This window comes from Mus caroli, chromosome 8, assembly GCF_900094665.2.
Source record: "Mus caroli chromosome 8, CAROLI_EIJ_v1.1, whole genome shotgun sequence".
Classification (NCBI taxonomy): Eukaryota; Metazoa; Chordata; class Mammalia; order Rodentia; family Muridae; genus Mus; species Mus caroli.
The window spans coordinates 26,939,534-26,967,126 of NC_034577.1; the positions used below are offsets into that span (position 1 = coordinate 26,939,534).

General features: G+C 42.2%; 1 long non-coding RNA gene across 1 annotated transcript in view; it reads right to left on the reverse strand.

Moving 5' to 3' along the window:
- Positions 1-13,268: 13,268 nt before the first annotated feature.
- The window catches only part of LOC110300809, a 65,403-nt gene continuing 51,078 nt past the window's right edge, over positions 13,269-27,593 (reverse strand). Inside the window, exon 4 of the long non-coding RNA XR_002378637.1 lies at positions 13,269-15,442. This is a non-coding gene — a long non-coding RNA (uncharacterized LOC110300809). The remainder of the gene's footprint in view (positions 15,443-27,593) is intronic.

Sequence of the window (27,593 nt, forward strand, 5' to 3'; positions counted from 1 at the left end):
TTCTGTGTCCAAAGGCTTCCGTGAGCATTTCTGGCAGGAATCATTTCTAGAAACATCAGGGAAGCAGTGGCAGCTGCGCTGCCTTTAGAAAGAGGAACAGAGTCCTTCTCGGTAGGAAGGGGAAGAGAAAGGACAGACAGCAGAAGGCAAAAGAAATAGTCTAAGAACTTGTTCATGGAGCAGTGAATCTGGATGGGAAATGTTCTTGCAGTAAGATGAACGGGGTGAGGCTGAGTTTGCAGGGGTGCAGAGCACAGCGTTGAGTGTCAGTACCTCCAGTCAGTATGAGTATTCAGAGAAACTGAATGAGGAAAAGCCCCAGTAACAACAGAATCTTCAAACTGGCTCAGACTGCAGCTCAGTAGCTAATGAATGGGGCTTTGAGCAATATAGGAATATAGACAGGCAAACCATTAAGAAAAAAATGGAAAATGCAATGAATAAATTAAATCAGTTGAAAGTTTGTTGATGCTGTTAGGCATCTACAAAGGTGCCTCTCTGAGCTAAATTGATAAAAGTAGATGCTGACATGCAAATTTTGATGACAAGCATTGAAAAGTATTTCCCAACTATTCTATAAACATCTCTTTGTTTTAAGTAAGCTGTTGTCTATTCTAACTTCATTATTTGATGCCTTCAGATTCGGGCCTCTAAGAGCTGTGCCAATTGTAGCTAGGAGTAGATTAGCAGCTATTTTCTGAGAACTTGTGTCTGACTAATGACAATACTAGAGGTATCGACTTTGCACAGAAAACAAAATAAAGATTGTTCTCTATCCCTTTGTGCCTACTAGAATAGCTGTTATGAAAACATTTTGGATGAACACTCACTGGTGAGGATGGGAAGAGACTGGAGCCTGGGCACTCTGATGCTAGTAGTATAAAGTGCAGCAGCTATGGAAAAGTGCATAGACTAAGATCTGGAAATTCCATCTAGGGGACCAAAGCCCTCAAATCACAGAGCAAGAGCTCAAGCAGATATCACCACATGTCACATGTCACCACATGTCACAGCAGCAGCATCCACAGCAGGCAAAGGTAGGGGTGACCTGAACGTCATGATAAGGACATGGATTAAAAACTCTGGTTCTTAATGTGGTGTCCACATAAAACACGGGACAATTCAGCATTGAAAAGAGAGTACTCTGAAACCCACTACAGCACATACGAATGATGAAGACATAATGCTCAGTGGAAATAAAGCCAGTCACCAAAGAACAAAAGCTGTTCTAGTGCATATAGGAGGAGTAGTTATATCTATCAAGACAGAATGTAGAGTGGTGGCTTCCGGGGATAGAGAGGGAAAGGGAGGGTTACGAATAGTGGACACAAAATTTGTTAGGGAGGTGAACAGCTTCTGGAGGTAAATCATGACAATGGGTGCACAATGGTATAAGCATGCCTTGCTACTAAAATACTTACCTAAAAATAGTTAATGTGGCAAAGATGGTGCGTTCACTGAAAACAATCTGCTCAGAGAATAAGAGCATTTTCCCCCCAAATGCTAAACTTTCCAATAAAATCCATGCTCCAGTGAAACCTCTGGTGTTCCCAGGGGCACAGTGTGAACAACCCCAGCTATGGGAGGAAGGCCACAGAGTGAGGAGGCACTCCAGCTGACATGTCTGAGCTGGCGACAAAAGTGGAGCCTGGATAACGTCAGTGCTGTCAATGGGTGCACCTGCTCTGAGCTAAACCACTTCACCTTGGAAGGCACCGAAGGACCTGCATAGTCGTCTCCCAAGGGTAAAGTCTGATGACACATTCTTGGGAAGCAGGGTAGCCATCTATTTTCTCTTCAGTAATGGCTATCATATTTTACACAGAGTATGTTCCCTGCAGCATCTGCTGATTTGGGGAAACACCTCAACTCCAACTGTAGCCCCAGGACCAACTAGACAGTGAAGGACTTCATCATCCATCCAGCCCAAAGGAAACACGCTGTTCTCCCTGAAGCCTAACCAAGAAGTGACAAGACATTCAAAACAAGACAGGTCAAAAAGAAAGAAAGAAAAGAAAAAAGAAAAAAAAGGTATCATAACTCCCTTCCCTCCCCCAAAAAAAAGATGTTATTACTTCTCAAGAACACACACTGGGAAAACTTTTCCACTTCAGCTATTAAAACTGAATTTTATCATGAAGTAAAGGTTGACACTACTGAGATGCTCAAATGTCTATGAGTACAGAGCAAAGGAGAACACAGCATTTCTGAGTGGTAAGGTTAAGTACTCAAAATGCAGAGATGGCATGATGACGGATCTTTGCAAAACGGCACGAGGAGTTTACTAACTATCCAACTCTCCTGTGTGCATTCAGGTATTTACAACACAAATTATTTTGCTTCTTGCTGGGATGTAAACTATATGGAATAAATTTGGTCCAAAAGTAATTGAGAGGGGAAAAAAATCTCTGGAAACTCAACATTTCTCAGAAGTCCAAAAGTGTATCTGGGGGTAAAGCTGTGGGTACTCGGAGAAGGAGTGATGTCTTGGAAGGGTGTAGCTTCTAAGGCTATGTTCTACTGATATACAGCTCACCAAACTAGTGATGTGAATGGAAAAAAAAATCAGAAAAGCATTTTTCCCTTTTCAAATACAGCCTAGGTAAATAATTGTCACCATAGACACATTTGAGGGTGCCTCTGTCACTCTCAAAATAATTAATGATTACTTGATCTATTAGTATATGCAAAAATTAAGCTGTGTCTCTCAAAGATGCAGTCAAGGAAGGGTAGCTATGACTGCATAGTTTTAGCTAACCTCTCAATTTGAAAGTTTTGTGTTATTGGCAGTTTCCAGTTGAGACAGGGCTATGGAAACAGTGTACTCCTGGGGGTTTCTCATCTTTAGTAACTGTTTTCCATACCCCGGACTCCTATACATACCCTACAACCAAGACTGTAGCACCATGGTCACCCATGTCCCCTCATGTATGCTCCGTTTAGCTCACATATTCTCCTACAATAGTCTAAAATACAAATGGTTTCCTTCTATAGGTTCTGTCCATTCACTGTTACCTGGGAAATCTGGCCACCAGCTCCTGAATTGCATACCACTCTGAACTCCTCTCACAGTCCCCAGCATTTCAGGGCAGACTTCCAAAGACAGCGCCTTGGGCTTTTCATGGGAAGCCTCCGAACTAAGAGATACTATACAGGTAACCATCTGTATCCTCACAAGATGGATATGGAGCCAATCCGGAATGAAAACAGTTTTTGCATTCCTGGTGTTGTGATCTCGGCTGCCTGGTATCCAACGTATTCAAACCAAAGGCAGCTGAATCCCTAGACTTCCAAAGATGGGTAGTCAATGTGACTGTGAACAGTGACCCAGGACACATGCGCTGAGATCCAGCCACAATCCCATTGCTTCCTACGGCTTCCTTTGCAGGACTTCCATAAGGGAAAAGGAGGCAAAGGGGACACAAGCAGGAACCCAGAGCAGAGAAGAGCCAGGATTCTCTCAGATGAGAATTTTATCTCTTTATTTTATTGATTATTAGGATAATATAAATTATCCTAGATCCAATAAGGATGAGTCAAAGTTACGAAACGGTGTTCCAGGAAACTATTTTCCATAGGGAAAAGTATCTTACTTTTATTCTTAAAAGCGCAAAAGACAAAATACAGCGTATCTCTCTAATCCCCAGATGGCTACCCAATACCGAGGGGAATTATTTTCTAACAATTAAATATAAGATAAACAGAGACTACTACGCAACCCATTTTAACTTCAACTGTCAACTTCACCTTTCTTTTTTAATCTACTTGGACACAGACAGACCGCTTAGTGATGGAAGTCAAGGAAGTAAGCCTTTAGAAACAGGTTTGTCTCTCAAGTACAATAAAATCCCACGCAAGCAACACGGAAACACTCTGTCAACTAGAACAGTCCCTCACCAAGGGTGGGCTAGTCTTTACTCCACCAAGTCTCAAATCGTGCAACTTTACATCTGAATAAGATGGACCACTAAGCCCTGCTGTATACTCTAAAGTGACATTTAGGCAGGATGGGGTAGCCAGCTAAGTCCTTAACCTATCATAATGTTATTTTAATCTTCACTTCAAGTTTATGTTAATATATATGCTGACTTAATACACACAGGCAGACTTAAAGTATTTGTATGTGACTTGAAAACTATCCACAAGACTTAATTAGAATTTAAAAAAAAAAAACCTAAAACTTATCTTTGGTTTTCCTATAAAAACATAATGTGCTTCCCTTCTTTTCTGTAACTGCTAAGCCCAATAAGAAATTTAACTGTATATGTACTATACCCAGAATTTTCATGCATTTATATAAGGCTGATCGTAATATTCATTCAGTCAGAGCTCTACATAGAGATGGTTTTTTCATATCATTTAAGCTTATTCTAAACAAACCACAAGAACCCAAGCATTGCTAAGTACTTAGGGCAGCTGGAGATCTCTGGACATCTGGTCAGCATATAAATTGTCACTGAAATGTAAAAACAGGTTTTAAAACAGGTTGTTTGCAATTAAAAAAAAAAACCCTCCTGGAGGAAAACTAGTGATAGTGAAGCAAAGGCAATTCTCTGGATGACGAACGGATTATATTTGACAAGGGCAACAACCTGCACCAAGCACACATTCTGCTCTCATTTGCTGTAAATCCACAGGCCAGGGGACACACAGCTTGGCTTTTTATCCTCAGGGCTATTTAAGCTTTCTAGTCTTAGCTAATGCATTAAGACATATGGCAAAACTTTTCCTAGATTCAGAGGGTTTATAGAACTCCCCCAAATGATCCGAACTATCCCCTAGTGCTAGTAAAACGCTCTTAACTCAAATATTAAAACACTCTTGTAAACCCTTTCTATTCTAAAGGACTGTTTCCCCAAATGACCTATCAGTTTCTAGTTTTAATGTAAACATAAATAAATACACATACAGTTTCTCACCTCAACAGAGGGAAGTTGATTCTAGTATGGCTTTTTGACAGCAAGATTTATCTGGCTTAAAAAAAAAAAGCAGTCACAAATGCTTAGGAAATTAAATTTATATGTGTGTTCATGAAATACAAGCAGCCAAGCAAAATCTGTTTGTATTTCTATTTTCCTAGTACAGCTTTTATTAAGAATAATTTTCTTCAATGCTGAGTGAAAAAAAAATCCCTGCAACATTTTGTTTTGTTTGTTTTTGCAACACTGTGAGGTTAGTGCACTTTATTAAAGAGTGATGGGGGGGCATTACAAAGAGTAAGTACCATTTATCACAAATATTTGGAAAGCATGTTTGCAATTCCCATGTATTAAGATATCTTCATTCTCTATCACACAACATACAGACTTTTATTGGCTTATAAAAAGCCTGATGTACAAATCTACATGATTCAGCTGTAGATGCTGTTTAGCATCCTTCTTGGAAGTCTGTTTCTGCCTTGCACCACCACAAGGCTTTGAAAAACAAAAAGCACAGCAGATCAAACAATAATTTGTTTCCATAACAGAAATTTAACTGAAAAGCCAATTACTCGGCTCTGGGATGAACATAAATTCCTAAGGACATGTTCATTCAGTGGGGGAGGGGGGACGACTGAGAAGTCAAACCAATTGTGGTGGACAAGTAATGTATTCAAACTTCAGCTCAAAAGCAAACAACCTATGAAACTGCCTGTTGTCTTCTAAACACACTAACAGTTTCTGTTTCAAAGGGTCTATCCTATTATATGGTTTTTATGCAGACACTGCTTAAGAGTTTATGGTAGATGGAGGAAGAGAGAGAGGGGGGAATGGGGAAACCTTTCTATTAGCTCAGCCCTTAGGAAAATCTGTTGCCTGTGGAGTTTCTACACTAGTAAGCAACTTGTAGGAGACAGCCCTGCAGCTGAGCACATAAGATCTGGAAACTGTCCCCCTGGGTATGAGATCACAAAATGACTTTGCTATATTCCTTCTCCAGCCGGTAATCATGGCTCAAGCCTGCCCAGAACTGCCACGCCCTGGGGCAGCTCCTGTGGTTAGATAAGGCCTTCTTCTTAAATCTAACCAGGTAGTACATAGGCAGCTTGATGAGGACAAACCCGCCCTTATTCACTTTAGATATCTTCCACTTGTCTGTGCCCTTTTGCCTGATGCTTTCTGAATGGTGTTGGTAACTGAGAACACACAGCTGGGTGGGTTTACGGGTTTTCAAACACACACACACACACACACACACAATTTTCCACCCAACATTCTAAGCATGGTTTACTGAGCTCACCTTATACAAAGTTACCTTGTGGGTAAATACCCAAAAGAAACTTAGTGAGCTTTCATTTAGTCCTTAGGTAAACCTTCCACTAAGATGTCATATTGCTACTTTAAATTATGTAACACAGAAGTCACCAAACATCATGACTATACAAATCCAGTCCGGTAACTTTATGACTTATTAAACTTTCCAATCCTGTGCAGAGAGATTATCAGTCCTTCCAAAGCTTCACTCTTCTCTCCTGACAAGCCATGATTTAAATTGTGTGTCCCCTTTGACTGCCAAATATAAGGGCAACACTATCTGCACTCAGTAAAGCTTTTGCCTTAGAGGCACAACATACCATCCAGTTTCTCCAGGCAACGTGGGTTTTCCATGTCCAATTGTGCTCTAGATGCATGGAAGGACATTATCGCTGAGATCTGACATTTGTTTCTAGTTAAAAGCTGTTACTAACAGCATTGCCAACCTGGTACCGCACACGAAGTCCCAGGTGTCACAGCTAACTGCGAACGCCTCTATGTTGATGCCCCAGGATGCACAGGAAATTATGTGAAACTCATACAGTCTGGGATAAAGTCAAAATCCTCCTTTAACTGCATATAATAAACCATGTGAAAGCTGACCTCTGGTATGACCTAAAGGTCTTATTCCAGATTCTGTAACAGAAGATCATAAGGTGCAGTGCAATGGTGTTGAGCTTTCCTGCTCCCTCATAAGACAGCTCCCAGCAGAGCAGTCCCCTTGTTATACAGTGACATCTATCAAGCAGAGCTGGGGACTCCCAACGTCATTCACTCAGCTTGCTTCAGCACCACTAGCAAGAGCCTCTGTCCAGAGCAGTGCAATCCTAACAGGTCCCTGGCACACCAAACACATTGTGAACATAAAGGAACAGCGGATGAACTCTGCTCTTGCCTGTCATGAAACCTAAATCATTATTAGTTAGCAGCAGGACACAAGCGTCACAATGGCAACCTAAAATGTACATCTAATTGACCATCACCTGACACACTGCGCCACAGACAGAGTGTGTCACGATGTTGAGTTTTGTGAAAATTCAATTAATCCAACTATCCATTAAAAGAACATACAAAATTCAAGAAAAGAAGGCTATTAGTTGTGTTAGACTGTGCAGTAGGTAGTCACGGTAATTTACGGTTTGAGAAGGAGTCCCCGCTATGTGTTAGTAATTACATGGTGATCAGGAAAGGATACAGATATTTAGGTCCTAGAAATTATTTTATGAATGGCAGAAATGCAATTCGACCTCAGACATGTAATTAGACTCTCAGCCTAATTTCTCAAATCTGATCATTTGACTCTCCTGGGGGAATACCCACTGGTAAAATGGGAAAAGCCTGGGAAATCGATGACTAAACTTCTCACCTGAGAGTCTTTAAGGCCTACATATAAAGTGCCACAATTACATTCATCTGTTCTGACTTCCAGACCAGAGAAAACCTCCAAACCAAAATTCTGTGACCAAAATTCTTGGCAGGATTCTCCCAAGAAAAGTCACTCTGTACTCCTCACATACACATAGAAACTAGCTACACGCTCCACCTGTGTGTTGCATATTAGTTAACCCAAAACTCTGCCAGTATTTATAGTGGCATCTCACCCTGCCCTTTCCTCCTCTGGGCTCTCCACAAACAGCCCTTGACACCTCAGGACCACGTTCAGAAGGGTTGGAAAACAAGCCTGGCTCAGGATTTCTCTTTCAGAGAAGCCCCATCTCACAGGGGAACTCACACACAGCAGTGCCTAACCACAAGTTCAACAAACCAACACCTAAGAAAGCAACAGACGCGTTCTGTATCAACTTAGGGAACCAAACCCCAAGGGATTCCAAAGTTTTAGGTAGTCCAACCAAAGACCAAACTTGAGATTCTACCCTGAGCAAAAAGCCCAGTAAGTCGGGAACATAGAGAAATCGCCTGGCCCATGGCACCTGCGAGACCTCCTCTTCCTCTAAGGAACGCTCGGACCTGGGAGCGCCCGCGCCCCGCAGCCGTCGAAGGGGAGCCCCGGGCCGCCCGGGGGGCATGGCGAGGCACTTACCGCACCGCTTGCACAGCACCCGGCTGACCTCCTTCTTGAGGTTGCGGCCAGTCTCCAGCGGAGGAAACGAGGCTCGGAAAGCGGGCGGCGCGCGGCCGCTACTGTTGGCATCGGGCTCCATGAAGAAGATGTACCTGCTGTCCTCCTTGAGCCGCCCGCAGGACGGGAAGGCTGAGTGGCCCCAGGTGTCCAGGCGCACGGTGAGTAGCGAGTCCTTCTTCAAGCCCCCGGCTTTCACAGCCCACACCTGGTGCACCTTCACCAGATAGGGCGCGGGGTCCCTGGGCTGATCGGTGCTGGGCTCGGGGGACCCGGTGAGTAGGGTCCAGTTGTCAGAGGGCGGAGGGTCCTGTGAAGGTGGCGGGTCCTGGGCAGGCTGGTCCCGCGCCCCTGCCCCTGCCTCGCTTGCTGCCTTCCTGTCGAGTGCCCCCTGCTGCCGCCGCGGCGGGTGCACCTTTCCCTCGATCACCACCGCGGCGCGCCGGGCCAGCTCCTGCACCGAGCCCACGCTGGGCGGGGACGAGTAGCACACCGAGGCCCCCGCGGGAGCCGCCCGCTCGGCCGCCGCCCCCGAAGCCAGGGCCGCGGTCCCCAGCAGCAGCAGCAGCAGCAGTGACAGCGGCGGCGGCGGCGGCAGCAGCAGCAGCAACGGAGGCGAGCGGCCGGCGCACCCGGGATGCGGGACGCTGGGGCTGGTACCCAGCGGGCGGCGCGGGGCGCGTCGCCATCTCATGGTGTGAGGTGCGTGCGGGCGCCTTGTCGGTGCGGACTCTGCCTGGCTGGCTCCAGCTGCCTCGCCTTGCCTGCCCCCACTCCTACCCTGACCCTCCTCCTTTTATTTATTTATTGGGGGTGGGTGGGTAGGAGAGTTGTTTATGGGGAGGAAGGGGAGATGGGTGGAACCACAGAAAGGCAAAGAGGCGAATTTTTGAAAAAAAAAAAAAGGAAGAAGGAATAAAAAGCAAAAGGGGGAAAAAGCCTTTGCCACCGCCTTGGTTGCGAGAGTGACAGGTTCCCCCCGCGCCGCCGCACCCCGAGCCCTGCTGTCGGGGATGCTGTCACCGGAGGAGGAGTGGAGGTGGATGCGCTGCTCGGCGGGGAACAGTCCTTTGTGTGGAGTGCTGCTGCGGCGGCTGCTGGGCTGCGAAAGCAGCGGGGACGAGAGCGCGGGGACAGAGCTCTGGAGGCGGAGTTGCGTGCCTGGAAATCGCTGGGTGGCCGCGGCAACAGCGCCCCGTGCCTAACCGGCCTGTTTACCTGTGCTGCGAACTCGCCCTGCGCGCTGCCTGCCAGCCCTTCCCTGGGCAGATCCGGAGCCCGGCCGGTTCGGCCCTCCCTCGGCTGGCTGTCGCCCTGACTGCTGCAATTGGGAGGACCGGCGGACTGCTAGGCTGCAGTCCGAGTGGGCTGCGGAGATGTACTGGGGAGCAAGAGGTGACGCTTCAGTGAGCAGGGACCTGTTAGCCGCTCTGGATGGCCAAATACAGGGAGGAGGCCAGAGTGGGACACAGGACGAGGGTCCTCGGTTAAGAAAAGTTTTGCATGAGCTGGTCACTTGACAGTCAAAAGGGAGCAGCAACATGTTCATGGGAGACAGGCAGCAATTAAAATAACAACTTTAAAACACGCCCCCTCTCCTTTGCAGCGCACAGGCACTGTGCACTTCAGGGATGACACATCTCTCTATCCATCCCTGTTTGACACTTCAGCCTCACTATTCCTGCCTTCTTTGCCTCTACTGAAATATATGCTTCGCCATTGCCATTTCAGGACTTGTGTAAGGCTCCTTCCCAGTAAAAAGCATAGCTGAGTGAAGTGCTTGCCCAGTAAGACCATTTTCTATGTACTCTATGGCACTTTCTTTAAAGATCAAAGTTTCCGTGGGTGCTGGAACAAAAGGCACCAGGCACACTATATGTTTGATATTACTCCTGAGTACTCCACCGGCCATAATCCTTATGCTGCCAGGCTTAAGGACCTAGTTCTAAAGCAAGAATTCGCCACGTCTCAGGGATATATTTTCCAGCAATATCATACAAGAGGAAGAAAACATTGTAGCCTGTCAAGGTAAATATTCCCTCGTAAGGATGCTATTTTACGGTTATGGTGGCAGAATAAAGAAGAGGTAAAGTCGCTCACTGAGCAATGGAGGCAGATTGTGGAAACTTTTGAAAGCACTCTGACTTCTTGATGCCTTTACTGTGGGATGCTACAAGTTGTTTGTTGTTTCTTTCAAGTATAGCATATTGAATTTCCCGATTTCTCTTTGTTTTGTTTTCTTTTGTTTTGTCTTGAAGTGCTAGGCACTGAACCCAAGGCCTCACACACATTAGACAGATACTCCACCTCTGAACTATACACTCAGCCATTTTTGCTTTTTAACCACTTTTTAAATTTTAATACAGAGTCTTATTCAGTTGCTAAGTTGCACTCAGTCAGAACTTGAACGTGCAGTGCCCCTGCCTTGGCCTCCCAAAGAGCCAAGATTACAGTCTGTGCTACCAAATCCTGGGAGTCATGAGTGTAAGACCTCAGAGATTTTTTTTTTTTAAGTCAAGAAGTCTTTGGTTATTGGCACCCCATGATTGTCTATCAAACTGTGGTTCCTTCTCTCAAAGCCCTGCTTGGAACAACAGGATCCAGGTGCTCATTGACCTCTAACCTGTGCGATTCCTGTCTTATACTCTGATGGAAGAAATGAAGAAAACCCACTATATAGCAGCATGGTGGTGCTGCTCTCCAATATATGTTGTCTTGGATCCTGTCTTCATATTTACTGAAAGTTGGGAATCTAAACCTATTAGAGTCCCCATATTGCTCTTAGATCTACCAGAGTGTGGTTTTGATTCCATGTATTTTGAAATTTTACTCTTACTTGCAACACTCCCTCCCTCTCCACCTTTCAGCTTCCAAGCAATCCCCTAGCATTGCATGGCAATCTGTTCCCAAAACTGTTGGCTCAAATAGTATCCATCCATTTTGCCTGAGTCTATAAGGCTCAGCACAAGTGGTTCTTCTGCTAGTGGTGGGGCTAGGGAAGTATGGCTAACCTTTAATGGCCTCAGCAGAGATAGTTCACATCATGAAGAAGGCTGGAAAGACAAAGATGGCTCTGCAGTAAAGAGCCTGGGGGCTTTCTCAGGGGGTCTGAATTCAAGTTTTAGCACCTACATGGCTGCTCACAAATGCCTTTAACTCTAGTTCCTGTGGATCTGGTGCCCTCTTGTGGCCATCATAGACACCAGGCACACATGTGATGCACATACACACAAACACATAAAATAATAAAAGGAAAAAAAAAAAAAAAGCCAGTCTCATTCTTCAGCAGACAGCCTGGGCTTGTACAAGGAAAGTGACTAGGTTCCAAGAGAGTGGGTGGCCAGAAGCACACAGGCTCTCTCAAAGCCTAGACTAGGACTTGGCAGCTAATCTCATCACTTGTTATCATCACAAAGCCATCAGAGATTCTAGGAGCAGAGCTGTATGCTACCTTTTCACATAAAGAAACTCAGATGCTGCATTATTTGGAGGCAGAGAAGCAAGAAGAAAGGAACATAGGCTCCCTCTGCAAGGGCCCACTACTGATCTTAAACATCATTTCTGATCCAACCATTTCACGGAGCCTTCTTATAAATAAATACTAAAGCCTCTAGATTACTCTTTCCCACAATGCACTTCATCTGTATTCACTCTGGGTTCTGCACCTTCACTTTTAATTATGTTATTTTATGGAGCTCAGAAGCTTCGGGGGTCTTGAACCATCTTTTCAACTAGATCATAATTGTATTAGAAAGCGCAAGTCACCTATCCACTGGTCTCATTTTAACTTAGTTATGGACACGTTAAGCACTCAGTGAATGTCGGCTAATTAATCACGGACTGATTTGGTAATGTGGCTACCACACATCACCCCCAACACTCTCAGAGAGAAATGGAATCCCTGGCAATAAAAAAACAACAATAAAATGTTAAAGCCCCGACTTACAGAATCATTAAATGCATAGATACCTCCTCTTGCTACTTTACAAAGCATTTTATCTATGATCAAACAGAAGCTGCCTCTCTGAAGAGGTGCTTTTAAAAATGCCTTCACTGACTCCCACACCCCTCCCTCCTCTCTCTGCTAAGTGGAAAGGGATAATTTGGATGGATATTTTCAGTGTAAAGGTGGGCTGCCTTAGAATAGTTCAGCCTAGGATTGTTTGCACATGTATTGAATTTCAGCTCTTATATTGGAGTCCTTATTACCCAGGTACCACCCAAGGAGAGGCGTTAACCTATTTTGACCTTTAAATAAAAAAGAGGAATGATATTTCTAATATCAGTAGGACTGGGGTAAGGCCAAAGAATTTGCATTTATATCAAGGCCTTAATAATACCGGTATTATTTCTATTGGTAGAAATAACAATTTCTACCAATAAATAATTTCTATTGGTAGAAAGGCCACACTATAAACATTATAAGGAACTACAGGACCCAAAAAGATGGCAAGTAAAGGCACCTGCTACCAAGAGTGATGACTATCTAATGGAAGTCCTGGGACCCACCTGGCAGGAGAGAACTGACTCTCTCAAGTTGTCCTCTGCTGATAGACAGCCCGAGTGGCCTGCGTGGCCCCCTCCTCCCACATGGAGCAAATAAATACACAAGATTAAAAAGAAAAAAAACCCCTCTACCAAATGTGAGGTTAACACTTCATCGTCCACTGTTTAGCAAGGGTAAAACTGCAGGCATCGTGTTCAAATATGCAGTGTCATGCCTTCATAATTCCCCCATCTGATTTTAATAAAGCAGTACCATCGGCCCCTTGCTGGCAGGGCTGCTGCAAGTTTTTCCACAGTTAAGAGGTTATGGGTGAGCAAGGATGCTGGGGCTTAGCTTTGAAGTTCAAAGTTGGAAACCAAGGGAAAAGAGTGGAGCAGAGCAGTTGTTATCATGTCACTTGGAACATTACCTGTTTGGCAAGGACAGAACAGACAGACAAAATTGTACTGGTAATTGTGAACTGGTTTATTTTCTGGTTTAGAAAATTTGAAGTGGAGTCGCCAGTTGACTCCACAGTACAATGGTGAGCAGAAGCGGTTTTACACCCTGAGCACTCTGTACCCCATTAAATGCTTCTAAGTGGTAACTATAGAAAAGGGTAACAGGAAGTCCACCGAGGTGCTGCTATCTCTTTTATCATCATTGTCCAATAGCTTGCAGGAGAGCCACCCCTCCAGCCATAAATCAAGAGATAACTAAAAGGCTGGACTTGGAGTCCTTGATTGTACAGATTCCAAAGGAACTCGTGAATGCCTAACAGCCTGTGTCACAGCAGATTCCAGCCTGCTTACAAAAGCACAGGAACAAGAAACCAGGCAAATATGAACCCAGAGGCCACCTGGGACTAGCAAAGTGGCAAGACCACACTTTATACTGGAATAGCTGAACATTCGGGCACCTCACAAAAGACAACTCTGCCTGAGAGAACTACCTCTTGTTCTTTGTATTACTAACGCCAACATCTTGGTTACCCCCATCTACCCAGTCAATACCTGCTCCACTCATTTGTTTAATTCTATTCTTTCTAGAAATCCCAGTGCTGGGAAGGAATAAATACAGAGATGAGAAGCCTCCTACCTTGGAAGGTCTAAAATTCTAGGGCCACTGAATTATTTGCTCGAGATGACTGAAATCCCAGGGATTTCATGTGCTTGAGGATTTTCTCCAGTTGTTCTTTCACATTCGGGGCATCCTAGAACTTTGTAGCGAGTATGAAAGAGGACTTCCTTAGCCAGCAAAGCCAATAGATTTTAACCCATGTAGCGATGATTTACTCCATGAAAGACATATGTATTGAAGACTCGAGTCCCAGCTAGCGACCCTCTTTTGGGAGATGCTGAAGTGCAGGTGCCTGGACGTAGCTGGAGGAAGTAGATCACTGGAGGTGGGTTTGGGGGATCCATCTCCTTCTCCCCTCTGTCCTGTCTGACATAAGGTAAGTTATGAATCCAGTGATTTAAGGATGAAGCTTTTATAACAGCCAACAGAGAGACAAACAGTGCCAGAAAACTTATATCAACAATACAGTTTAGAAACAGAACTGGCTGGGATTGGATCTCAGTTATGCTAATTTTTTCACCTCTAGAGTTTTGTGGGAATTTTCTCTGAGCCTGTCTTAGTGCTTATTAATTCATTTATTAATTGGTAGTGAGTTAGTTAATTAGCTTACTTTTTTGAAACAGGGGTCGCTATAGTTCATGCCAGCCTCAGACTACTTACATAACCCAGGTTGTTGTGGAATTCTCTGGCCTCAGCCTCCTGAGGCACCACACATGGGCACATTTTTTATTAAGCACAGCTCTTGATTTATTTCACAGGATGCTTAAGAGAATAAAGATAATTTAATATATATGAAAATTTCATGGGAGCACCAGCATTTTTATATAAAATACAATCTAGGTAAATGGTCATTTGCCCTCAGCATTCTTCCAGTCCGTAGCAAGAGAAACACGTTTTTGGAAATTAACTTCAAGTTGGTCTCATAAGCTCTGTTTAAATGCTTTTATTGCTAGAAGCTCATTTCTTCTAGTGGTGCTTATTCAATTATTACACATATTTAGCTAATTGAAAATACTTTTCTATAACAAGCTGTAAGATACTCATTAAAGATCTGATCATAAAATTCAACCCATGGTTCTGTTGTGTGCCAATATTATGTTGCTTTGCTTTATGCCCACCCAGCCAGCGATTATCACTGCTCTGATCCCGGCCCTGGTCTCTCCCATGTATCTGCTGAATTAATGATCTTAATAAGGAATGGTATTAAATTCATGTTTGTGCTGTTGTTATTATCATGCATGTATAGAAATATGCATCTGACCCATGGTGTAGGAAGGAAACTGACAGGGAAAAAAGTGGGAAATGAAGAGTTCCAAGTGAGGGCTCATCCATGGCAGAAGCCTACAAGGTCAGGTCATTGCGAAGAATGGTGAGGATACATACATCTACAATGATTGTTGCTGTAAAACTAAGGTAAAGGTGGAACTCAGTGTGTTGCATGACTTCTTTCCAGTTGTGGTTTGAAGGAACACTCCAGATGTTTCTGACAGGACGGCACTGCAATCGGGGACTCTACTGCACTCGTTAGTAATGTGGAGGATCTGTGTCTTCATGGATGTGTCCCTAAAGAAAGACAACAGAAGAGCTGCAAATGCAGCCTGATCCAGCATTGCCCCTCTGGTGGGAATTACCAGCTGTTGCCATGGTACACTTGGGGAGAGCCACTAGGGAAGATGGACTTCAAGCTAAGATACTCCCATGTAAACTAACGAAAGTAAGCAGGTCTGTGCTGATCACACCCTTCTTGAGACTCTCTTCAACACACAGTTTGTGACTATTAATGACATTGTAATATACTTAAGTAATAGAGCATAACACTTGGAGATAGAGAGGGAATTGCTATGGCCATTCCTTTTGCAGTAGCTATGAAAAGATAACCTATTTATCACTTGCCCCAGAGTACACGTCTTTTCAATGCTTTAGTATTACTGAGCACTGTCAGTAGAGAGCATCCAACACAATAAATATGGTACTTACTAAAGATCTACACACATATAGCTCTCTTTCCCTCAAAACTGGCTTCAAAACCACACTTTCCATGGATACTCAAGAGTTATGAATATCCACTTTATTTATTTCTAGAACAGTTCTATAAAGCTTACTGATTTTACTTATAAGTTCACCAAATTTGAACAAAGAAAGGGAGTAATAGCTAAGTCTATGTTAGGATCCCTCTAAATAGTATTCATTTGGTAGTTTTAAAACTCTATAAGAAATTTAGAAATCAATTTAAACTTAATTGAAAAATTAGTTTTAAAAAAAACTTGGAAAATCTTGTAAGAAAATAAAGAATTGTATTTACATTAAAATGTTCTCTAACCCTTTACACTACATACATCCTTCCTGAGTCCAAGCAAAGGGGGAAAGGAGATCATGAATCACGAGTCCCAGAGCTAAACTCCTGACATTCTGGTTTTGACAGTTTGACAATTCCCTGATTATTTTGCTGTAGAAGTGTTCAGCATCACCCTTCCCTTGAAAGCTCTGGAATGCAGATGACACTCACAGCTACATGGAGAGAAAACAAATGGACTTTTAGAACTTGAGACAGAATTTGAATCCACGCCATTTCACTCTTTCCATGAGTTTGGTGCCTCCAATGGTGTAAGTCGCCTTACCTCTGGTTTTTTATAGCTTCTTGCACACATGATCTACATATGTTGTCACTACCTTGAATGCCTTAAAATAAGCATATCTGTGCAAAAACCCTATGTTATGCTGACTATTCTGAACATTTCAGTCAGTGATACAATGTGATGTTTTACTACATCAAGATATTATATTATATCACACTATATTACATTATATTATACCATATCAAGAAGAACATGGATGTGTCAGAGCCTGGAAATCAAGAATATGCAATAGACAATTCTCTCCCATGTGGGTAAGTTATACAGCAGCTTTTACTCTCTGTCTTTATGAACATAATGTAAATACTTTATCTTCTGTCCCAACAGAGGATACCATCACAGTTTCTCATGAATTTTCCCTACTAGGTTGGTTATACCTCAAGCCATACAGATATGCATACGATACTGGGTCTAGAAAGGTTGAAGGATATATAGTTTTAAGTCTCCATGTTTATGAATGTTTAGGAAGGAAAGGGGGCTCAGGAGAGTTGTATGGCTTTCTGAAGGTCATCATTCTAGCTGTGTGTGGATGGATGTTTGAAGCTCATACTCTGGCTTCAAAACTATCCACACACAGTGGATTTCAGTGCTGTGCACATGACAGGATAGACATAACTCGTGAAATCTTAACTGATGCCCCTGTTTCAAGCTTCCCTCAAAAAGCTGCAAGCCTAGGCTTTCTCTTCAAAAGCTATTCCTGGAAATGGTGGGATTTATCACCTTAATGCTCCTAAATGCTGAGTTCTCAGCAGACAACGGTAGCTTCTCAACTATGGAGTTTTCACATGAGATGAAACAAATCAACCACAAGCTATCATCCTGCAGACTCTCCTGAATCCTCCTCTCTTTCCAGTATACTGCTAAAAAATTATAAGTTAAAAATAAAAATAAAACCTTCTTCTTGTTGTTCCTATTTACTGAATCACTCACTTCTCTGTACCAGATTGTGACATGATGGTGTTAAAGGTGTTTGTTTCGTGACAGACTTTTCCTGGGAGGTTATAACACACACACACACACACACACACACGTATTTACCCCACAAAAGGAGCCCACAACAGCCCACAAATTAACCATTGCACCATTGTCCTCTTTGGGGAACCAGTGAGTATTTTTATTGTGGTTACTAACAGAAGAAGTGCATGTGAGGAGTTACATACAAGGCACAGAGAGAACACAAAAGCAACTTAATCACCAAAGACCCCACCCCAATATGAGTGATGACTCTCACAAACCTGCAACCCTGGAGTGTGCCAAGCTTGCTTGCACCTCCATAATCTCCAAATCTTTTTCTGTTGTATAGCAGGTCAAAGTCTCTACCCCTATCAACCCTTTACTTTCCTTTTTTACTCTCAAGTTTATATATATATATATATATATATATATATATATATATGTGCTCTTAAGAATCTTAGGAGCTTTTGCTCTCCTGGGCATGTGACATTCTGTCTAACCGCCAGTCTGGAGGGAATGTCCTAGTGTGATTTTGAGGAACATGCAATACAGCAGAAATTTTAAGACATTTTCCTAAAATGAAGAAGAGGTGCTTCCTGGAGTTCAAAGATAACGCCAGGATGGGACATCAAAATATTCAGATATAAATATAGATATGGGTGGTATAGATGTAAGCCTTAACAGATATAGATTTTTCTAAGGCTCAAGATCCAAATAAAATTATGAGGCTCAGTCACAAACAAGAATAAAGAAAACTACTATCTGCTTGTCTTAGTTGGGGGTTCTATGGTTGTGATGACGCACCATAACCAAAAAAAAAAAAAAAAAAAAAAAAAAAAAGGGGGGGGAAAGGGTTTTTTTGGCTTATACTTCTGTGTCACTTCATCATCAAAGGAGCTCACACAGGGCAGGAACCTGGAGGCAGGAGCTGATGCAGAGGCCATGGAGGAATGCTGCTTCCTGACTTGCTCCTCATGGTTTGCTCAACCTGCTCTCTTATACCATCCAGGACCACCAGCCCAGGGATGGAACCACCAACAATGGTCTGGAACCTTCCCCACCAATCACTAATACAAAAAAAAGCCCTACAGCCGTATCTTGTGGGGGAATTTTCTTAATTAAAATTCTTCCCTTTTAGATAGCTCTCCTTTGTGAGTCACGTTGACATGAGACTAGCCAGGACCCTGCTTAACTGAGAACTGTGCCCCTGGGTGACAGAACCAGAGCTTAGGATACCAGAGAGCTGAATCTCTAAAGGGGCAGTAATGTGTCCCCTGATTGCAGTTCCTATGCACAAAAGTGTGGTCTGTGGCCAGCTGGCTTGTCACTCTAGGACATGTGTCACAATCCTTCTCAGGTCCAATTAATTGTGCCCTTTCTTTCTATAATTATCTTTTGACTGTGTTCTCAGAATGTACACTAGACAGTGATATAGATTGTATTGTGGCAATATATAGAATTAAACATACATCTATAGCCAATATTGCTGATTCTAGATTTAGCCTCAGTCCCTTTCAGCTGTGTGGCCTTTAGCATGCTATATACTCTCTTCATGCTTTGGCTTTATTATCCATAAAACGATAGACACATGAATTAATTTTTAAAGTTAAAATAATTATGATGAATGGTATATTTAGGAAACAGTTTATATACTGCCTACTGTATATAGGGTATAGTCCATATACACTAGTGGGATTTTACTCTTACTTTTGAACACAAAGACAACTAATAATTACTTTTTGTGTCTGTGTATCACAGACCAAGCAACAAATGAAGGTCCCATTAAAGGCTTTTAGAGGTTTAATGCTGTAAAATGCTGTTATTGACATATGGTTGTTGCTTTTATGTCATTTAGCCAATTTTATATAATTAACCAGCAAATAAAATACTTTACTGCTCAATTGCCATTTACGTTTTTATTTGAAAATTTCTTGCACATGTATGATGTATAGTGACCATATCCACCACCACTCCCAGCTCTCCTCTTCAATACCACGCCCCCAGCACATCTCCTTGATTTCATGTCTCCTCTTTTGTTTCTATAATCCATCATCTCTAATTAGAGTTGCCTATATATGCATAGATTTTGGGCCATCATTGGTACATGGGCAACTTCCCACTGGCTATGCCTTCAAAAAAAGAGTAGCTCGTTCTTCTATAGAAGACATCTACTGCTAATGGATATAATAGCTAAAGGTGGAGCCTTGAATGACCCTCCCTGTACATTTGGGAGTTTTAACTGACTTGGTCTTGTGTAGTTAATTACAGTTAGTGTGAGCTATTGTGCGAATGTCTATGCCATGTCTAGAAAATTGCATATGGTACCCTGCTCCAGATTCTCTGGCTCTTAGTCCTTAGGTCCCCTCCTCTGTGGTATTTCCTAAGTAGGGGGTTCATCTAGATTCATCATATTCAGTATTCATAATCAATTATTTTCATTGTTTTGACCAGATATGACTCTTAGCATTAATCGCTGCATAAGGAATCTTCTCTGATCAAGGTTGAGAGCAACACGGATCTATACATACAACATGGATACTTAGAAGACAGTTTGCCAACTTGAATATTTACCCAAACCCCGACAGTGGGTCCCTCTCTAGGACCTATCACCTCTATAGACAGGTTTAGAGTGTCAGACATTTATTCTCCCCTGTGAAGCAAGCCACAAATCCAATCAGAAAGCGATTGGTTACTACCGTAACAGTCATGCCACTATTGGACAGTTGACACATCTCACCCACCTGGTTGGTTACAGAAGCCAACACCGGGTAAGACTGCTGATGTCTTTTCCTTCCCCAGCAGCCTATATAGTGATTTCTGGCTTTGGGAAAGGAGTCCAGCCTGGAGGGAGTAACTGCTCTATCTCCTACAATCACAGTGTGTGGTGTCTTTAGCATCAGGGTCTTACTATCTAGTTATGATGAGCAACCAAGAGAAATTGCATTGTTTTGTGTGCCCTGGAACCTCTCTACCCAACAAGTCATAGGAAGGTAACACATACCTATGGCCTTAAGGTTTGTATTTTAAAACCCACCCATGTCTTCTTAAACATCTGTTTTAATATTTGTAATAGTTTAATCCAAATAGGCTGAGCCCAAAACATTAATTTTTCAGAGAAGGAAGGATTACACCAAACCCTTAGCCTCAGAAAACAACATGCCCAGCAATAAATTAAAATCTAAATCAAAACTTACACCCAATTCTAAGCTTCGCTGGTGTTCTAATTCAGGGCTGAAGTGGCAAGAAGAGATGGGCATTTTCCTTCCTTTTTTCCTTTTCTTTTGTTGCCTGCCCCTCAGGCTTTTCCTGGACAGGGTAAAGAAAGAGGAAATAAAGGAGAAGGTATAGTCATTTGGAGCCAGAGGTGGACGTTACTCTGAAATTTAGCTGTTCCTGATTAATAATCCCTACCATCAGTGGGTTGGTTTGTCAGATATCCAAACACTAACATGTCTGTAAGAAACACAGTGCTTCCTGAGAACTTTGTAAGCACTGTATACTACATGGTTCTGGTGTTTACTTCCGTCCTGAAACTCTCCCTTAATGGTAGCTCTCCTTCCATCCCAACCAATGAGACACGCTTCCCTTAACCCAGCAAGACATTTTTTGGGGCCAGTCACTTTGAAAGGAGCACTAATGTTTCATCACCTTCTCTTAGGTATTTCGAACATCCACTCCAGACCCTATGAAAAAGACAAGCTTGCTCCTGGCTGCCTGCTCATCCTGCTCTGTCACTGTGGCTGCCTCGGCCTTCAGGAGTATTCAGAGGATGAATACAAGTATGCCTCAAACATCAAGGAGCATCAAGTGTACCCTCTTGAGATCTTTCTCACCAGTTTACATTCCTTGACAGCTCCGGAACAGATATAATGAAGCCCTTTCTATAGCAGGTCTGTGCTGAATTCGGACTTGCTAATTCCTTTTCAAAGTACCCTCACTAAACCCGTGTGATCCAGGGAAATCAAGACTCCCTCCCTTCCCCCCCCCCTTGGGATTCCTAGTCTCATTAATAAAAGAATTTAAGAACGAACGGGCTCAAATGGAAGCACAGGGACAGTCTTACTACAGTGTTAAAGGAAAACCGCAGGGCAGGCAAACAGTAAAGCAGCAGCAGCTGCCAGAAGTCAGTGAACGGGGAGAGAAGGAAGAAGGCCAGGCCATTTAAGCTGGTATGGAAAGCAGACACATAGTGGACAGGCAGCCACATGGCAGGCAGGAGAGCTTTAAAGAAAGGGTAAGAAAGCCCAAAGTTTTGGCATTGTAGAAACCCAAAGTGATGAGAAAGGCATGCTTAGAAACATTCCAAAAGAAAATACAGAAAAGTCACACTCTTCCGGATATCTCAGAAAAAAAAAAGCAAACTTATGACCCAAGATGGTTCACTCTATTGGCTTCTGCATTGTGTACAGCAGTTCTGAGACAGTAAGGAATAATACCTGATCAAACAACTAGTTAGTCCTAGTTAGTTATTCTGCCTGCATCTTTAGCATGGCTTAAGGTGAGCCCACCTTCCTAGGGGTGGCCTATTAACCAAAGTGACTAACCTAGCCATACTGGAATGGTGGGTCTCTACCCAGGCCAAAGATTTTACTTAATGGCCCTTTAATGGTGCTCTAACACCAAGACCCATGGAGGGGGGAGGGGGGAGGGGGGAACACAGGCATGGTCACACCTATAGGCACGGTGCACAGATATGCACACCTATAACTCCAGGGTCACAGGAGACACAGGGATATATGGAAGTTCATCTAACCACCCATCTATGCACCAACAACAGACCAAAGTATGATTTCACCACAGTCCAACTTGTTAACACTAACGAGTTTATTGGGGTTACCAGCAAAGCACAAGTAACAGTTAGTTATAGGGGTGTTAGAGATGCATCATTGCAAAGTCCCACCCCATCATGAATGACAACCTCCCAGAAGCTGCATCACAGAGTCCTGCTTTTAATCAACCTTTTACTTCTTTCTATAGTCTATCATCTCCCAAGATCCCTTGCAGCTGAGCAGTGAAATAATGGCTGTAACGCCAGAGCAGGGTCTCCTCACTTTCCCTACATTTGGCGGCTGCCACTCTGGTGACTTGCTCCATCTAGTACCCATCACCATGGGGCAAAGTCAAAGATGGCATCTTGTTTTGACCAAGGGAAAAGCACCCTACAATAGCATCATAGGTTCAGTGAGAGAATCTCTCTCAAAGGAATAAGGTAGAGTGCTAGAACAGGACACCAGAATTCTTCCTCTGGCTTCCACACTCATGCACATATACACCACATGTTCCCCAAAGCAAACTGGAGGAATCATTTCAGCAAACAACATTGAAAATATCTGTAGTATATCCCCAGTGATAAGATTGCTGGGTTCATTGTAGGGTTCATCTGTTCCTGAAAGTTGAATAGTAATTTCCACAATAACTGTGATAATTTGCCCTCCCACTAAGATTTTCCTCACCAGAATGAATTATGTTTTGTCTTTCTTGATAGTTGCTAGAGACATTTGCATTCCCATCTTTATTGCAATGCAATTCATAATAGGCAAGATATATATCCAACCCATGTGATCATTTTTAAATAAATGTGTAAAAATAATTTTAAATTTTAAGTTCTTTTCTTTCTTTCTTTTTCCAGATTCTGGAATGACACCTCAGAGATTAATTAGTTATTATTAAATGCCTAGACCATAGACATTGGCTCATTCCTTGACTAGCTCTTAACTAACTTAACCACTTAATCCATTTTATGTCTCCCACTTGGTTAGTTACCTCTCCTTCGTTATATGCCCCAATATAGGGGAATGCCAAGGCCAAAAGAATGGGAATGGGTGGGTAGGGAAGTGGGGGGCGCTATGGGGGACTTTTGGGATAGCATTGGAAATGTAATTGAGGAAAATATGTAATAAAAAATATTAAAAATTAAAAAAATGTATACTTCTCACTGAAAAAAAATAAAATAAAATACAAAAACAAAAAAAACAAAAAAAAGAAAGATAAACTACTATATCATATTCTTTCCTAATAACCATACCACCCACATTCAAAGAGCATCTCTATTCTCAATCTCTTTACCCCCTTTTAGCACCTATACTGAAGATATTATATGTGTTTCTGGATATGCAGTTTGAATGCATGTTTGAACTCTCATGGAAAAATCTTCATTTAGCTCAGTACTATTATAGCAACCAGAGTATAAAATGTCATTAGAGAGTTAGTAATACAGGTCCAACCATCCACAACTGTTTCTGCAAGAAGTCATACTTAGATCTATCATGTTGACACAGGAAAAACTCAGCTATTGAACAAGAATGACACCAACAAACATTGCCAAACCAAATAGAAAAGCCCATGAAATATCAACCCTACACAAAGAACTAGAGGCAACTGAGGAAAGGTGGTAGCAGAAGAGGTGCTCTTCCACAGGGAAAAGCATGCTTATCAATTGTACAGTTCAAGTGCTCAGCCCTGAAAACATGCATACAAGTAACATTATAGAAACTAAACAAGTTATATATGCATGAAATAACAATCAGTGAAAACAAGAGGCCATGAATTTGAAGATGATTGAAGAGACTTTGGAAGGAGTGAAGGGAAGGGAGAAATGTTGTTATAACTTCAAAAATTTAAAAACATATCTTATTTTTAAAAATCTCGGCTATTCAAAAAACTAAAACAGGAAGATCACAAGTTCCAAGACAACCTGGGAAATATGATGGGATAAAACATTTGTATACACTGATATGCTATCAAAAATTTTAAAACTTAAATATTCAGAAATTATATATATATATATATATATATATATATATATATATATATATTTGGTTTTTTGAGACAGGGTTTCTCTGTGTAGCCCTGACTGTCCTGAAACTCACTTTGTAGACCAGGCTGGCTTCGAACTCAGAAATCCACCTGCCTCTGCCTCCCAAGTGCTGGGATTAAAGGCGTGTGCCACCACACCTGGCTCAGAAATTATATTCTTATAACCATGCCTATAATTCGGAAGTGAGCCATACAGTAAACTGATTAAAATTCTGTTACAATCAATTATTTTATTTACCCTAAAACTAACAATTATTTTGGATTTCTTTTCAAGTTGCTTAACTTTGTATGTGCTTATTCCTGAATCTACCTCAAATCTCTTCCTGATCATCCAAATATCCATTCACTGTCTATCAAGGGAACTTTTTCATCCCCAGAACAACTGGTTTCTAGATAAAATATCTATTCCTTGGTTGGTTGGTTGGTTGGTTGGTTGGTTGGTTGGTTGGTTGGTTGTCTGGTTGGTTGGTTGTCTGGTTGGTTGGTTGGTTGGTTTGTTGGTTGGTTGGTTGTCTGGTTGGTTGGTTGGTTGGTTGGTTGGTTGGTTGGGGTGGGTTGGTTCGTTGGTTGTTTGGTTGTTTGGTTATTTGGTTGGTTGTCTGGTTGGTTGGTTGTCTGGTTGGTTGGTTGTCTGGCTGGTTGGTTGGTTGTCTGGTTGGTTGGTTGGTTGGTTGGGGTTGTTTGGTTGGTTGGTTATTTGTTTGTTTGTTTGGTTGGTTGGTTGTCCAGTTGGTTGGTTGGTTGGTTGGTTGGTTGGTTGGTTGGGGCAGGGGCAACAGTATTGTTTTTATTGGAGTAATCCTTCAGCAGCTTTCCAAAAAAGGATATATGAGAGTAAATGGTTTAAGACTCACTGATCATTTACTGAGTACAAATTTCTAGGTTGACATTTATTTCCTTAGAATATAGACTCCATTGCTCTGTTCTCCATAGTTCTCAGTCTTTGTTATACCATCTGAATCCAGTCTAATTCCCTTATCTTTGAGAGGTTCTTTTTTGGAAACTTACAGAATGTTTTCATTAGCCCCAATGCTCTAAACTATGATGGGCCTTGTGTTGATAAATTTTCAATAACACATCAAAATCTTTTTATTCTAGAAAAAGATAACTTAATAGTTTAGATAATGACTTTGAATTATTTTGTTGATAAATGTCATATGTCCATTTCTTTATACTCTCTGAACTATTCTGACTTTGGGCTGGTCTTCTGATTTCTTTTATTTTGTTTTGTTTTTCTCTTTAACTTCCCATTTCTGTTATAGTTTGTTTTAAGTTTTAAGCTTAGTACACTTACAGAAAAAATGTTTACTTTCAGCTCTCCAATTCTTTTAGTATATTTTCTATTTTTTTTAAAAAAAATTGGATGTTATATTAATTATTTTTTTCATCAGTGTGACCAAAAACCTAACAAGATGCAACTTAAAAGAGGGAGAATTTCTTTTGGCTCATGCTCAGGGACTACTGTCAACCATAACAGGAGAGGTATAGCAGCAGCAGGAGAGGCCCAGAGCTATGATAAAGGGACAATGGAACATTTTGTTCATATCTCAGTAAAACACAAAGTGAAACAGAAGAGTGTAGAGGGAGAAAGAAAGAAATAGAAGGGAGCCAAGAATCATCTGCACCCAAGGACCTATTCCTAGGGACATACTTCCTCCAGCAATACCCCACTTCCTAAACATTCTACAACCTCTAAAAACAGTGCCTGAAGCTAGGGATCAAGTGTGAACACTATAGGGAATAGGCTCATTTAAGTCACAGTATTCCACCTCTAATACTCATAGACGTATGGCCATTTCCTACTGCAAAATGCATTCGGCTCAGTTTCAGGCATCCCATAGTCTCACTCTTCCAATACTGTGAAATTAACAAAATTTAAAGTCTCTTCTGAGATTCAAGGCAGTCTCTCAACTGTGAGTCTGTGTTAAATCAAAACCACAAATTTATGCTTCCAATACACAATGGCATAGAATAAACATTCATTCTCCAAAAGGCAGAGAGGGACAGAAGGAAATACTGGTTCAAACAAGACCAAACCAAACAGCAAAAAACAAGTCTTGCAGCTCCATGTTTGGAATTTGAGGCCTTCAGTGGCATCATTTGGGATCCAAGGGATGTTAGGAGCCCTGTTCCTTGCTCTGCTTCCAGCACTACCTATGGATGCTTATGCCAGCTCAGTTTGTTGCCTAGAGCTTCCACTAGCGAATAGCCCATGTTTTGGCTTACCTCCGGAGATCCACACCACAATTTAGGCTTCACTCTCACAGCTGCAATAGCCAACTCAGGAGTTCAGAGCAGGAAATCTAACACCACTACAGAGTTCTTTGAAAAAATCAACAAGATAGATAAACCCTGAGCCAGACTAATTAGAGGGCACGGGGACAGTATCCTAATTAACAAAATCAGAAATGAAAGGGGAGATATAACAACAGAATCTGAGGAAATCTAAAAAATCCTGAGATCATACTACAAAAGCGTATACTGAACACAACTGGAAACCCTGGATGAAATGGACAATTTTCTCTAGCTACAAACCCATTCTAAGGATGCACAAACAACATGGTCCCTTTGCTATAATAGTAATTCATTCTGTATTAGCTACTTTTTTACAGGACCAGGACAGGAACCATTATCTGACAGGAAATAAACGGAGGAGAGTTTTATTTTTGTCTCATGTTTTGAGGAGATACAACCCAATAGGATGTGGACTGCATAAGGGACTTTTATGGTACCAGGAGCCTGAGGCAGCTTGTGTGTCATATTCCAAGAGACTAGGAAACAGATGGGATAGGAAGCAGGGTCCAGCTATAAACCTCAAGGTCTACCCCTAGAAATACTTTTTTTTCAGTTAGCCCCATCTCTTAAAGGTCCCCAAACTTCCCAAACAGCATCAATAGCTAGGGACTAAGTGTTCAAACACATGAGCCTGTAAGGACATCTCAGATTCAAGCCATAACAAAGGTTCATTTTGAAGTATCCTACTCTCTATCTATAGCTAAATCCTTGTTCTTATCTCTCTTGAGATAAGATTTATCCTTTAAAGTGGTCTTCCTACCAACAATGGTCTTTCTATTTTAGTTATTACCTTTGATTCAGAAACAGTCCTCAGAGGTCCACCAATGCTTGGTTGCCTACTCTATTTTGGGAGCTGGGAGCTAAAACTCACTTTGCACAGAGGCAAAGCTTTTGTACCAACTTTTAGAATCCAAAAGGCAGAGTCACTTAAAACTGTATCAGTGTGTGGAGACCTGTTCCTCTTAGACTGGTTAGGTTTCATGGAAAAGAGGCTCCCAGTCTCCATCTAGAAGAAG